Genomic DNA, 13,355 nt, shown 5'->3' with positions numbered 1-13,355 from the left:
AACTGATTTCAAGCAGCTCTCTGAGTATTTTCCTACTGCTGGTATGTCATTCATCATCAAAATTGCATGAAATTGTGCTGTTCCATGGGATGACAACAATTTAAATTAGAAGAAAATGAAAATTAATAGCAGAAGTGATTCCTGATAGACATTAATGTTTGGATTAATAATTCCTAATAAAAAATGTATGAAACTTCATTATCTGCCAAGAAGCTAAGGTTAATTGCAAACTCTTGCCACTGGTTCCTATTTTGTACAGACAGTTACTCCTTCTGGACCTCATCTTTAGAGATTTTGGTTAGAATCTGAATACAATATCACCGTTATATTGGCCAATATGTAAATAGCAGCTTGGGAGTCAGCGCTTTTAATACTTTCTATTTGGTATGACTGTAGATCTGCTACACTCTCCTTGTGTATAATCATTTCTACCAAACAACAAAACCTAATATATATACTCATTTTTATCCTTTAGACTGCAGCTAGTGTAGAAATGGGAATACCATTCCTACAGCATACAAGTATATGCAAAACCTATAAGAAGAGAGATCTATTTGAAATATTCAAGAAATTCCACAGCCTTACATAACTGAACAACCAACAAATAAAATTAACATTTCTTTTACTCTCACATAATCAAAAGGTCAATCTTTAGATACTCAACTAAAAAATATAATCAAAAATATCTATTCTTTTTTTCTAGAAGACTTCATTATTGATCTGTCCTGTAAATAAGGAATGATTTTATAATGGACTCATCTTATGTCTTTACGGAAAAAACTCAGAAACCTGCTGTTCTCTTGAAAGTAACATTGATCTCTGATAGCAATATTTGTGAGCACCTTTTGGGCTGAATACTATATGCCATGTCTAAAATACTGAATTATTTGGAAATTAAATTAATAATGCTGTTAAATCCTTTGGCAACTATGTAAAGCACACATTTGTTATAGTTGCCTTCCAGGTTTGGTTGGCAAATAGCCAGACAGCTATTGATTCTTGGTTGAATACAAAATGATTTATACTTCCTAGCTCTTTCATAGAACCTCACTGTTTTGACATATCAGTGGCATAGGAGCCAAATCATGTGTACTCTTCCATTGTCTAATTAATTCCACATCGCAAATTGACTCACGATTCCTGAACACTCAGGTTGGACTGTGAAAAATGTCTACGAATCAAGCCATGTATTCTCAGTTGATTTTGGCTTGTATGATTTGACTCACTTTCAGCCCATAATTAATATAAAAACTGTCACACTTAGTTATAACTATTAAGACACATCACCTTTTCCCTTTGTTTTCATTTGAAGTCATACCCAATCTACTTATGTATCAATAATTTTTCGCAAAAGTGATAATCTTTTCTCAAGTATAAGAAACATTTTTGCATCATTGCAGTGATAAAATACAGAAGGTTTTGTGATAAGGAGCAAGTAAATTCCACTAAAACAGTCCTCTACTCCATTCCCTACTGGGGAATTCTAGCACTAGCAAGTCAGGTATTAAACTATACCAAAAAAAAATCCAAGTACCTAAAACCTGTGGGCGCTCCTGAAAATTTTCACAGAGCCCATTCAGTAATTCCTTCTGTAACCCAGAAAAGACTTGCAGTGGTTTCTGAAACTTACCTTGAAAACATTCAAAGTATAAACTATTTCAAGAAATTTTTGCTACTTTTGTAAAAGCCACTTATTACAGTAGAACTCTTAAACATAAAGCAGAAAATAATACATACTAACCTGCAGCTTGAAAAATGTGAAAAGTTATCACATTCAATAAAATACAAGATTATTTCCTTTTGAAAAATATAACTAAGGAAACCAAAGTTTGAAATAGCTCTTTAAACTAGGCGCTGCATTGTCAGAGCTTTGAATGAATTAGCCGGTGAGATTCCTGCTGAGGAATCGACTTCGACTTGTTCTTTACAGGAGATTTCTGACCCTACCCACAACTATTCAGTCACCACAGGGGTCATGGAGGAGCTGATATAAAGAGGCATACTATTTAAAAACACTTCAATAGCAACAAATGCATTTCAGTGCCAGTTTCTGCACCCACATAATTTAAAATATTAAATTATGTTTTTTGTTAACTATACCCTGAGGAAACACATTAAATGGCAGATCTAGGAATCAGTGTCACCCAATTACATGTAAAATTGTTACAGCAGTGAAAGCTATTCCAACTCTGGCTAGGGAAAAAGGATACAATGCAATGTGTGTAAAGCCCAACCTAAAGAAAGCAAGCCTAGTTCTGATGCATGCAAACCTAATTCTATGTATCTAAGTCATGACAATTAAAAACACAATAGACCTTTACTGGCAAACAAGACAACCCTGTTCTCTGCCAATGTGCTGACACTGGTCCCACAGAAAACTGTTTCTGACTGGGAGAACCACCTTGTGAGGCAGATATATTGTCCAGTTTCCATTCCATCCAGTTGACTCTCAAGGGTTAAAACAGTCCTTTGGAGTCACTGACTATTATTGAATTTAACAACTTTTGTAAAACTCACTCATGAACTCAAGGAATACACTGGGATATTTACATTCTCCAATAGCAGTACTAGTACAACAGGAACGTATACAATTGAAACTCAATGTTTATTTGCAGCTCAGTACATGATTGTAAACTGTAAAAAAGGTGTTTTAGATGGTTATGTGAGATTATGAACTGCAGTGCCATTCTCGTTATGTGTGGGAGTACATGCAGAGTGGAGCATACTGCTGGGTGCAAGAACCCTCCAAGCCCTCAAGCTTGGCCTCAGAACCAAGGGATAATGAGAAGGGGCAAAAGTCACCTCTCTTCCCACTCCCTCAGATCCCTGCACTGAACACAGGTTAGCTAGATCTATCTAGCAACTGATGGACTACTTCATCCTTCTGACATCATTATATGGTTTTGTGGAAGCATCTGTGTCCATGTAAAGAAGATATCTGAGACATGGATACTTCTGAATCATGTCAGGTATGCAGTGTAAAAATAAATAGGAAATCTGATTCAATTCACCATGCTCTATGGCTATAGCTGTGATGTCAGCAAGCAGGACAACGTTTGTAAAAGTTTTACTTCTACCTTTAAACTGCCTGAGAGAATCACCATTCATTCCAGTGCAATAGCTCTGCAAGCTCACAGCTATTCACTTATATTCACATTATTCAATGTCAGACTTTAAAATACATTCACTTCTTGTGGAACTTCTGGAAATCACACCATTATAATGAACAACTAGGAAATAATAAAATAGTTTAATACATACTGCTAACAGGGCTGAAAATGGAAGGGTACAGCCAGCACAAGATCCTTGACTGTGATTCCAAAGAGCATTATTTCCCCCTCATTATGTACTGATGGAAAAAGTTGTAGTCAGTCTTTCCACAGATCAAAATGAGTCTCTAGGTCAGACTCAGAATCTGCCTACTTGAATACCAGTTATGCCTCACAGAAAGGCATGCATTTAGAGGGGATCTTCGCAACACTTTGTAGACAGACCTAGAAAAAAAAATGTAGACTAATGGTCACACACAAGAAGAAAGTAAAACTTACACAAGTTTTTTTTGTGGGGTTGTTTATTTATTTATTTATTATTGAGTAAAAGTGAACAGTGTATTACATCTCTGAGTCAGAGTAAGGATCTAAGCCAATTAACACATCACACTACAGTTCCTTACCTGACAGTTTAGAGAAAAAACACACCTGTATCAATTTTAAGGCTCTTTTGTTGGAAATGTTCTCTGTTTTTACCACATTTACTGGGACAGACAGTAGCCTGCAGATAACTCGGTAGCCTGTAATCGGGCCACCTGCAAAGCTGGCAGAACAGAAACCAGAATCAGGATCCCTAACAACCAGTAAAAGTACTCTAAATAGTCAGTTACTGGCTCATTGCACTTGTACTCTCATTTTAACTGGTCATTGCATATTGATGCCTCCAAAAGTATCACAAATATTATGCGAGGATCATCACAAATTTAAAAAAAAAAAAGTCAAAGTAGTGATGGACAGAAGAGTCAAAGTTCCCTGACTATGCCTTGCAAAACAGTTCACAGGATAAGGAAAAGACAAGAACAGCTACATGTAGATGCAATGTTGAAGAAAATTAGGCTGTCAAGACAGTTTGCCATGAAGCTCAGGATGGAAACTAGTAGGGAACAGAGATTAACATACCTGATTAATATAATATATGAAAGAAGAGAGAAGGTTTTTCAAGAAACTCTGATTCTAAGCTGAGCTGTGCTAGCAGTCAATATGCTGGTGAGATGGTTTTATTGTTTTTATTATTATGTTGTTATTTTTATTGTTATTATTATATACATATTATTATATATTAATAATATATTATTATATATTTTGTATTATTACTTTCCAAAGGAAAGAGGTAAACTGCAAGAAGGAGTGGCAAGAGGATAAAAAAGAAGCAAATCAGTGCCTTAACTTTCTTCATTTTCATAGTAAAACAAACTTCTCTGACAGAAGAAAGATGCTTTAATATTTCAACTTCAAGCTTCCAAGAGTGTCATTTAAATTGTTGCAGGAAGGTAAAATAATCCCATATACACCTACCACAGGTTCATTACGTCTTCTCCTGGAATAGCTTGTGAATAATGCAACACAAAGAGTTTTAACCTCGTGAAGTCTGGTATTCTTAGAAGCATTTTCATGGTTATAAAACAATGCTAAGATTGACAGATAATATAGACTGAAAAGTATTAAACACTTCTTCTCATTTTTCTTAAGAAAATGGAGCCAGTAAGAGAAAAAAAGGAAAAACTGTCAAGAACTGTCTAAATATGACAGCAATATTTATTTAGTCCATCCTAGCAGGAGTCTTTCTGTCAGCCATTAATCTTTCATAAATAATGATTAGTTATTTTTAAGCTTGTTGTAAAACTTGCTAAGAGCCATGTTTACAAAAATAGTGTTTCTTGTCTTTCTCTGTATATGTATCAAGACACCCCAGATTTTCTCATCTCCTGAAAAAAAAAAAATCAAGATATGTTTTTTGTCATAATTTATGCTCAGAACTCAGTATGTGAAGTTTTTGTCCTGGTGCTTAGCTAGATAACTTATCAAATGTGCAGCACACCTTTTGCCCACCCTAATACAGTCTCCAAAACATCTCTCATACATCTTTTTTCTTCATTCATTGACAACAAAGATCTCTTGGACAGTTCTAACTGGCTCAGCAGGAAAGTGGTTCTACCAAACCTAACCTTTGCATTATAATTTTCCCAAATTATTTGCTTTAACAACTGTGATTCAGAATAAATTTTCTGCTGATTAGAACACCTTGAACACCTGTAAGTTCACAAATGATTGTTACCCACACAGATATTAGTAAAGTGCTAGTTTCAGGAACAAGTAGGTTAATCATTCACATTCTCTTACAGCGACAGCTATTTTGACATTACAGCTATCAGCCCATACACTAAGCATAAGACCCATTTTTGTTATTGGCTTTTCTTACATAACAGGAGTCAGCAGTACTTATTATGCCACCACATAAATACCTGCAGAAGCAAAGAAGGAAGAAATTCTTTATTAAAGCTGCTGTGGGATACCAAAGACACACTCAAAGGAACCTAACTGTGTTTTTTACTTCCTTGAAATTGCTCCTTGAGGAAGAGTTTTAATTATTGGATGTGTTCACTACTTCTTCAATTATAAACAGTCTTTCAATGCCAGTTTGATTGCAAATCTATGGTGGTGTGCAATTTTTGAAGTGATTTCCAGTGTCCAAAACCTACTGTACAGATTCATAAAATAAATTAGTTATACAGAGGATTTTTATTGGCACCATGCAGACTGAGTAATCTAATAGCTATCCACCTTTACCCAAAATGCCTATGGACTTCAGAATCACAATGTAATAAAGTAAATTCTCTTTGCATTTTAATACAGTTCCTTAACATCTGGTCATTCCTTCATGTATATTATTCCATAACAAATGATTCAGTATCACAAGACAGTAGTCCTTTAACTTTTTACTGTGCAATGTAATTGTTTCTTAATTGTTCTATTAAATGCAAAAAAGACCCCATTTTAATATATATTTTTTAATGTATGAAGGCAAAGAGATAAGCAAGGGAGATACTGTACAGACCTGCAGTCAATTAAAGCAAGTAGTTCATCTGAATACCTTCTTTTCATAAGTTTTGTCCTTAGATAACCTTGCCAGAAGATACGAGTAATGTTTGCATGAACTGCCATGAAATTGCCATTCGTTTCAGTGGAGTTTTCATGTACTGATGTGTCCCAGTGACTATAAAATAGCACATGCAATTCAGCAGAGATCTCCCTTGCTTTATAGTTACTATATTACACTTAATGACTCTTTTCACTCTTGGGGACATATTTAGATATTTCACAGCAAAAAGTCATGGTGGCTGGTTGCACAACAGTCAGACAGCTCTAGTAGCCTCCATCATTTATTTGTATTTGGTTTAATATGTACTGCTTGGATATTTAAGGTCATTGAAAGGTCTTGAAAACAAGACTCCCCAAGAGAGCCTTCAGTGAAAGCACTTCTTTTTACTATCATTTCCAGAGATACTTGGGCAGAGACATCCAGTGTCTCTGCATACTGCAGACTAAGGAGCATTGGTACATTCCTCCTGGTTGTTGTGGCACCCTAGGGGATACATTTTCCTAAGTTAGAAAAGCACTGAAACTTTATGACGGTAGGTCCTCAAAGGTTGACAGTAATTGCCATAATTTGCCTCATATTTGCATTTGAAAATGCCCCTTTGGATGTCACCACTTAAGACCTAATGAAGACTAGATAATATAGACAGTATTGAGAAACAATAAGCCTCCTTTCACTGACACACAGGTCTGAAACTATTGCTCCTCGCAAGAGCCCAAGCTCAACATAATCTGCTCGTTGTAGATGTTCATAACACTATTTCTGCTTTCTGAATACCACACATTTCTCACTCTTCTGTTGGTCATATCTTTGCAAGAGATCACAGAACACACTAGTATCCTGCTGTTAGAAAAAGCATATTGTACTATGGAATCTCCTATCAAGGCAAGATGCTAAACTGATATTTGTCTTTGTCAGTCCCAAATGCTGCCTGGAAAAGGAGAACCAAAAGGATATTTTAAGAGCAGACTGTTTCTTTTGCATTAGCTCCAATGTAAAAACACCAACATTAAGGCCCTGAGGGAAGGCCAAGGGAATTGACTAGCAAACCAGAGCTGACAAGAATATATATACACTGAGGCTGGATATCTTTAGACAAAGTCAGAGGCAGGAAAACACCCCTAAAGGAAGTTTGATTAGTCTTTGCTTTTATCCTGTGTTTTTTCTGGTAAAATGTTAGACATAACCTTGTTTGTTTGTTTTTTTAAATTCCTACTTGCTCCCAGCTACTGCTTGCCCCACTTGCTCATTTTATCTTATTTTTAAGATAATTGTAGAGAGTTGAAATCAGAATCATGCCTATTTGAGTATTTGTACAGCATCTAGCATAAGTGGTACTGTTGCTGTGCTAGAATTTTACACTAATAATACCATGTGCTTTGGATGCTCTATTGCAACCTAACTCTCAACAGAAATTACACAAAGGAACAGATGTATCACACAGTCTGTAAGCAATACATTTTCTGAAATATATATACTTAAGTTCAAGAAAGAAAATATCCAATACTTATGTTCAAAAAAGAAAATATCCAAAATTGCTCATGTTGTAAGAAAGAATAAATTAATCAACTATTACTATTTAGTCTTGTTCATTCTTAGCTCTGTACACACAAGAAACCTCCTTGTCTTATCTGTGAATTTATTATGACAGGGTAGCGTTCCCTGCTGAAGTATTTTACTCATTCTCGAGATGTTCCTAAGGAGTCATACTTTGTTTCTAGACACTTTAGGAGGAAAGAGCTGTACCATGTGAGAAGAGGTGTAATAAAGATTACTATAGGGTGCTTATTCCTAACTTTTTTCTTCTTCCCTAATATTCTCAAACAATTCCATCAACAGGATGCCTGCACTTGCTGGTTATTTCTTTCACTTCATGGTAACAAACACTGTTATTAGTTACCCATACAGGGAAAATCTGTTTGAGCTGCAGTGGGACCATAACCCAGCCTAGCATCAAGCAAAACAGATGGTGCCACCTTCTCAGAAATTTACCTACATGTACATAGATGAAAAATTCTGGTCATGTTACTGGAGCACATTGTTTTTCAGACAGGAGGGAAAATAAGCAAGGAAGAAATTACAATGACCAACAGCAAAATAAAATTAACTGCCCATTAGGTTACCTGCTTTCTGTGACTAAAGACATTTTGTGCTGCTCATCACTCATTTTCACTGCATTCTTTCAGAGATAAAATGTATATACATAGCCACAGTGTGTGTGTGTATTTATATACACATCTTTATCTTACCACACACACAAAAGCTCCCTTGAATTGATCAGTTTCTGAAATTCCCCCCAAAAGGCACAATCAGACCAAATAATAATAATGGAGATACAGACGAGGTAGAGTGGAGAGCTGAAAAAAATCTCCTTCCTTAGATGAGTTGAAGAACACCTGGTTCAACACAAGCGAATTTTAAATGCAACTCTAAAAAGGCTACCGTTCCATAAAAAAAATCCTGAAAGAAAAGAGGTGCTGTATCTATTGATAGGATTTTCATGTTGTTGTCTGTCTGCAGTATTTTGGGGGTCATAGAGAAGAAGGAAGAAATAGCAAAAAGAATGGGACTGTTCAAGGAAAATAAAAACAAAATAGAACATTTTACTAAATTTGTACCATTGGCAGTAATGCAAACAACTTCTGATGAGCACTTTGATTTCACTCTGAGTGTTAGGCTTCTGTCGTACGCAATGTATCCTCAGAGGCCTGTCAAGAAGCTTTAAGAATAAACAAGGCTAGAAGTAAAATATGTATATGAAACCACTCTGAATACATTTGCATACACAAGCATAGGTCTTTACTAACTCTAGGTACACATACAGTGCACATGCGCAGCTATGTCCATTATTTAATGACTGTCCCCCTCAAAGTTTTTCTGGAATATTCAAACCCTTTAGACACACAGATATGGGTTATATATGTAAATAATTTTTTTAAAAAATGAATTTCAGTAATTATTTTTCTTACCTTCTCAAATGTGTATTTTTCTTCCTAATTACCTTTATTATTATTAGCTGAAATGTATCTGAGTCACATAAAGGATGTTGTCTCTTACAACCTGACTTAACAATGTCAATCAGTTTTCATTTAACCTCAAGGCTAACAGAAAAAATAAAGTAGTATAGTTTTCGCACATACATTGTAATAACAGTAGGCACAAAATTATGGAGAAGAGTTTCAGGTTGGCCATGTCATTCATTCGTTGCTCTTCACTGGAAATGGCTAGGCTTCTCAGAAGCCTGTATTTTCTGTCAAAAGTATTTCAGGACATGCACTAGTTTTCACTCTCACTAGTTTTTACTCTTTACTGCTTCCCTTTGCAATCTTATTAATTTACCAAATGTGTGGGATACAAATGCTTCTACCTATTAATACTATTTAAAAATTCATGAGGTGGAATGCTTTCTATTTAAGCACCAAATACAGAAAGCCATCGTAGCCAATATCCACATACTTTTAAAGCTTGGTCTCTTGTAGAAGAGGGAAAATACTAAGACAGACAGAAAGAGGAAGGTCAAAGTCAAATCTCTCAGTGAGCCCCATGAGCAGGCTATAGATAAAGTTTATGTGCTAAAATATTGATCTTACATCTTGCTTCTAACAAGGATATAAAGTCTGTAAGCACACCAATTTCTGACATTTGTATTCCTTAGAGCATCTAAAAGTTTCACTTCTTGGTTTGTTCAGAGCTAACTTAGTCTCAACAAGGCTGACCAATGTAGGTTATATCTTACTCAAATTTAGTTGGTGTTGTTAAACAAGTTAGAGAACCTGGCTGCAGAGAAGGAGTCCTGAGTGTCCGTGCCAAAGTAAACACCTATCTTTGTCTGTGCTTTTGGAAAATACCTGAGGCAACCTAAGATTATCTTTCTGCTTTGTTTCATTTATTTCTACATAGCTTTGAAACACTTCATACATTTCTTGCTTCCCAGAATAGCTGTGATTCCATCAACTTTCCATAAAAAGAGTGCTTTTACATTACGAGTATACAAATATAAGCATATGCGTGTATGTGTATACATACATACACTTACTTTTTTCCTTTGTATGTCTTGAATGATATATATTTTTAAATTCATATATTCCTAAAGAACCTCAGATCTACTTTAATAAGCCTTTTGTTCCCTGTTTTTTAATTGCAAGTTCTTTCTGCTCAAAATATCTCATGTTCATTGTTATTTATTTGCAAGAGCTGAGTTTTTTAAATAACATGGACCACACCTTCAAATAGTTCAAATTGGTCTACCTGCATGGGAGTCTGCAGAACCAGACTGGTATTTTGTCCTTCCTAAGTGGATTGCTCTTGCAATTGTTAAAATATATTTCTGTCTTGCAAAGATCATGCACACTTATCTGAAATATCTGTTTCCACAGAGGCTTTTTGATTCCTAATCAGTGGCTTCATAATCTTCAGATGAGCAGGTGTGCCAATTGTGTTGCCTACTGTACCCTGTAAACATCCATTCACCTAATGAAACTACATTTTGGAGTCTGTGTAACTGGAGGGTTGCCATTTTTAATTTAAAATGCAGTTAGCAACAGCTAGTCACAGACGGGCTAGGCAGCTGTCTGTGCTTTAGAGAACTGCTAGTTTCTGACTTGCCAAAGGTAGAACAACTAAATGCTTTGTTTACTACAATCTATGCTCGTTAAGATTAAGATTACATTTCTTTTCATGTTTGATTTAATGTAAAAATTATACTGAAGTTCATTATTAGGCATCACTTTATATAGTGATATGAAGCATTTAAATTAATATTAAAATTACAGATTTTTGTCCTTAGGATATTTCTAAACAGCTTGTGGAAACACGAGACCATGAGAACTTCCATGTAATTCTTGTAAATCAGTGGAAAAAATCAGGACGGTAAATGTTGTTTTGTATAAACAAAGTAGGACCAGATTTCTGAGTTCAGTAGAAGTGTGCTTGCCTACCAAAAAGAGGAGAGAAGGGTGAGTAAATTTGCTCCTGCTCTTAATTGCAAACTTTCCTGAGCTTTGCTTTGCATAGGGATTTCCTTGCACTGCAGCAGTCTCCAGCCTCCATGCCCTTACACTACAGCTGCCTGCTCCATTAAGAAGGCATCCTGGCTGCATGCCAGGAAGTACACAGCAGATGGAGGGAGGAGATAAGGCTCATAGACAGAGATTTCAAGTAAGGACACACACAGATGATTGCATGTGATTCAACTAGTAGTTTTGAAGCCATCCCCGTCCCTAAGAAACAGCTAACACTGCACAGCCATGCCCCTGACTCATTACAATAGCTAACAAAAACACCTTTAAAGCACTCTCTAATCATTTGGAGTTGTCTACCACTCTCTTATTTGGCAAGTGCTAAAGTCGTAGAAACAAGATTAAAAGATGGTCTCTTAGTTCAAAGTCTGAAGCACAAGTGTCAGCCAAAAGACCATCCTCCCCCCATGAGAACAGCTTTCTAACACCAGGTTTCTTCCAGTCAGAGCTGATGACTTAGTGTTAGAGGGTCTGGCTCCAACTTGCACCCTTCTGACCCTGTATCTGCTGACAGCCTTTGCAACCCTGCATAGCTTGAGGCCCTAAGTGCTAATGTACAGGAAAGTACTCTGGCACATGAAACCTCCCAAAATGCCAAAGCAAAACACATTAAAAAAAAGTATTTCAATGACAATTGTTTGAGTCTGGGGAAAACCATTTTACAATACTTTATTATATATATAATATATATGTAATAAAATTAAATATATATATTAGATATAATAGTTATTAGAATAGGTTACATGAAAGCTTAACAACTATAAGTTGAATTAAATATTTAGAAAAAATAGCTGTCACCCATTTGACCAAATATTTGTGAAAAGATTCAAAGCAAACACAAAAGAAATCTCAAGAAATACATACTGTGAAAATCTGCTGGCCAATATCAATAATTGTTATATAAAGCTGTGAATCAGCTTAGACGTCACATGAAAAGTCATTTGGGGTTTTTGGTACCGCCTTTAATTGTCTGAAGCAACAAAGCAACAAAGAAGAAAATAGCCTAAATTAATTTGCTCTTAAAGAACGTCATCTGATCAGAAATTCCATTTAAATAACACCACCATTATGTTTCCCTTATGTCGCTTTCAGAAACTTAATACTGTAACAAGTAGGTTTCTGTAAAGTCTCTGGACTTTACAAGGAAGACTTAAGCTTTTGATCGCTCTGAAATCTCACTAACTGTTCTGTCAAGTATTTGCCTGAGACCTAGCTGTCTTGCAAAAGCACCTGATACTGCATTTAAAATTCTCCTTTAGAAGAATACTTAGGAAAGTATTAGATGGCCTAATAGCTCCTTTGGCATCTCTCTTGACATTTACAAATTTAAGTCCAGGACCCTAAAACCAAAATTAACATTATCTAGAAATAAATAAGGAATTCAGCCCAATTCTGCAATGATGGAAAGAATCAGAAAATGACAGAAGTGTGCAGCTGTATACCTCTGGAGAAAAATAGCAATAGAATGAAGATTTTGGAAGCTTAGATCATCAAAAATAATGATCCCATTCCCTAATGAGAGTAAATTATGGAAAGCAAATTATTTGTTTTTTAATTGTTGAGAGTATATTCCACATTTCCATGTTCATAAAGATAGTTTGGAGAATTATTAAAAAAATCCATTATTATTAAGAGACAGCATTACTTTAATTGAGCAAACGTCATAGATTATTTTTTTTTTTTTACACAAACCAGGAAAAACCATTGCACCTGCACTTGCAAAGAGTTAAGAGTAAAAAAACTTTGATTGCGCTATATTGTTAATGAAAGAGAAGAAGTTTTGAAATAGATTCATTTTAGTAAACTTCAGAATTTGGAGGCAAAAGAGGTTAATAAATTTAACTCATCAAGCTAAAAATAAAAGATTGTATTTGCAGTAGAAAAATTCAACAGCATTAGAGTAAAGTTGCTTTTAGAAATAAATGCCTGTTTAAATAGAATTATAGGACACACGACATACGTATCACCAGCTAAAATACTTGCAACCTTAAAAAAAGATTTAAAAAAAAAAATTAAAAGAACTCACCACACACTAATAGGCAGTTGAGCACTAAATTACACCAGGATTTGCAAAAAATGGATGGTCTACAGTGCACCTTCAAAAAAATATACAAACAGAAGTATTCTGAATACAAGAGAATTTTGGAAAAACCTTTACTCAGAGATTTTTAGACATTTAGTGCTGACATC

Source organism: Aquila chrysaetos, chromosome 16 (genome assembly GCF_900496995.4).
Source record: "Aquila chrysaetos chrysaetos chromosome 16, bAquChr1.4, whole genome shotgun sequence".
Taxonomy (NCBI): domain Eukaryota; kingdom Metazoa; phylum Chordata; class Aves; order Accipitriformes; family Accipitridae; genus Aquila; species Aquila chrysaetos.
Note: the sequence above shows the minus strand (reverse complement) of the source record.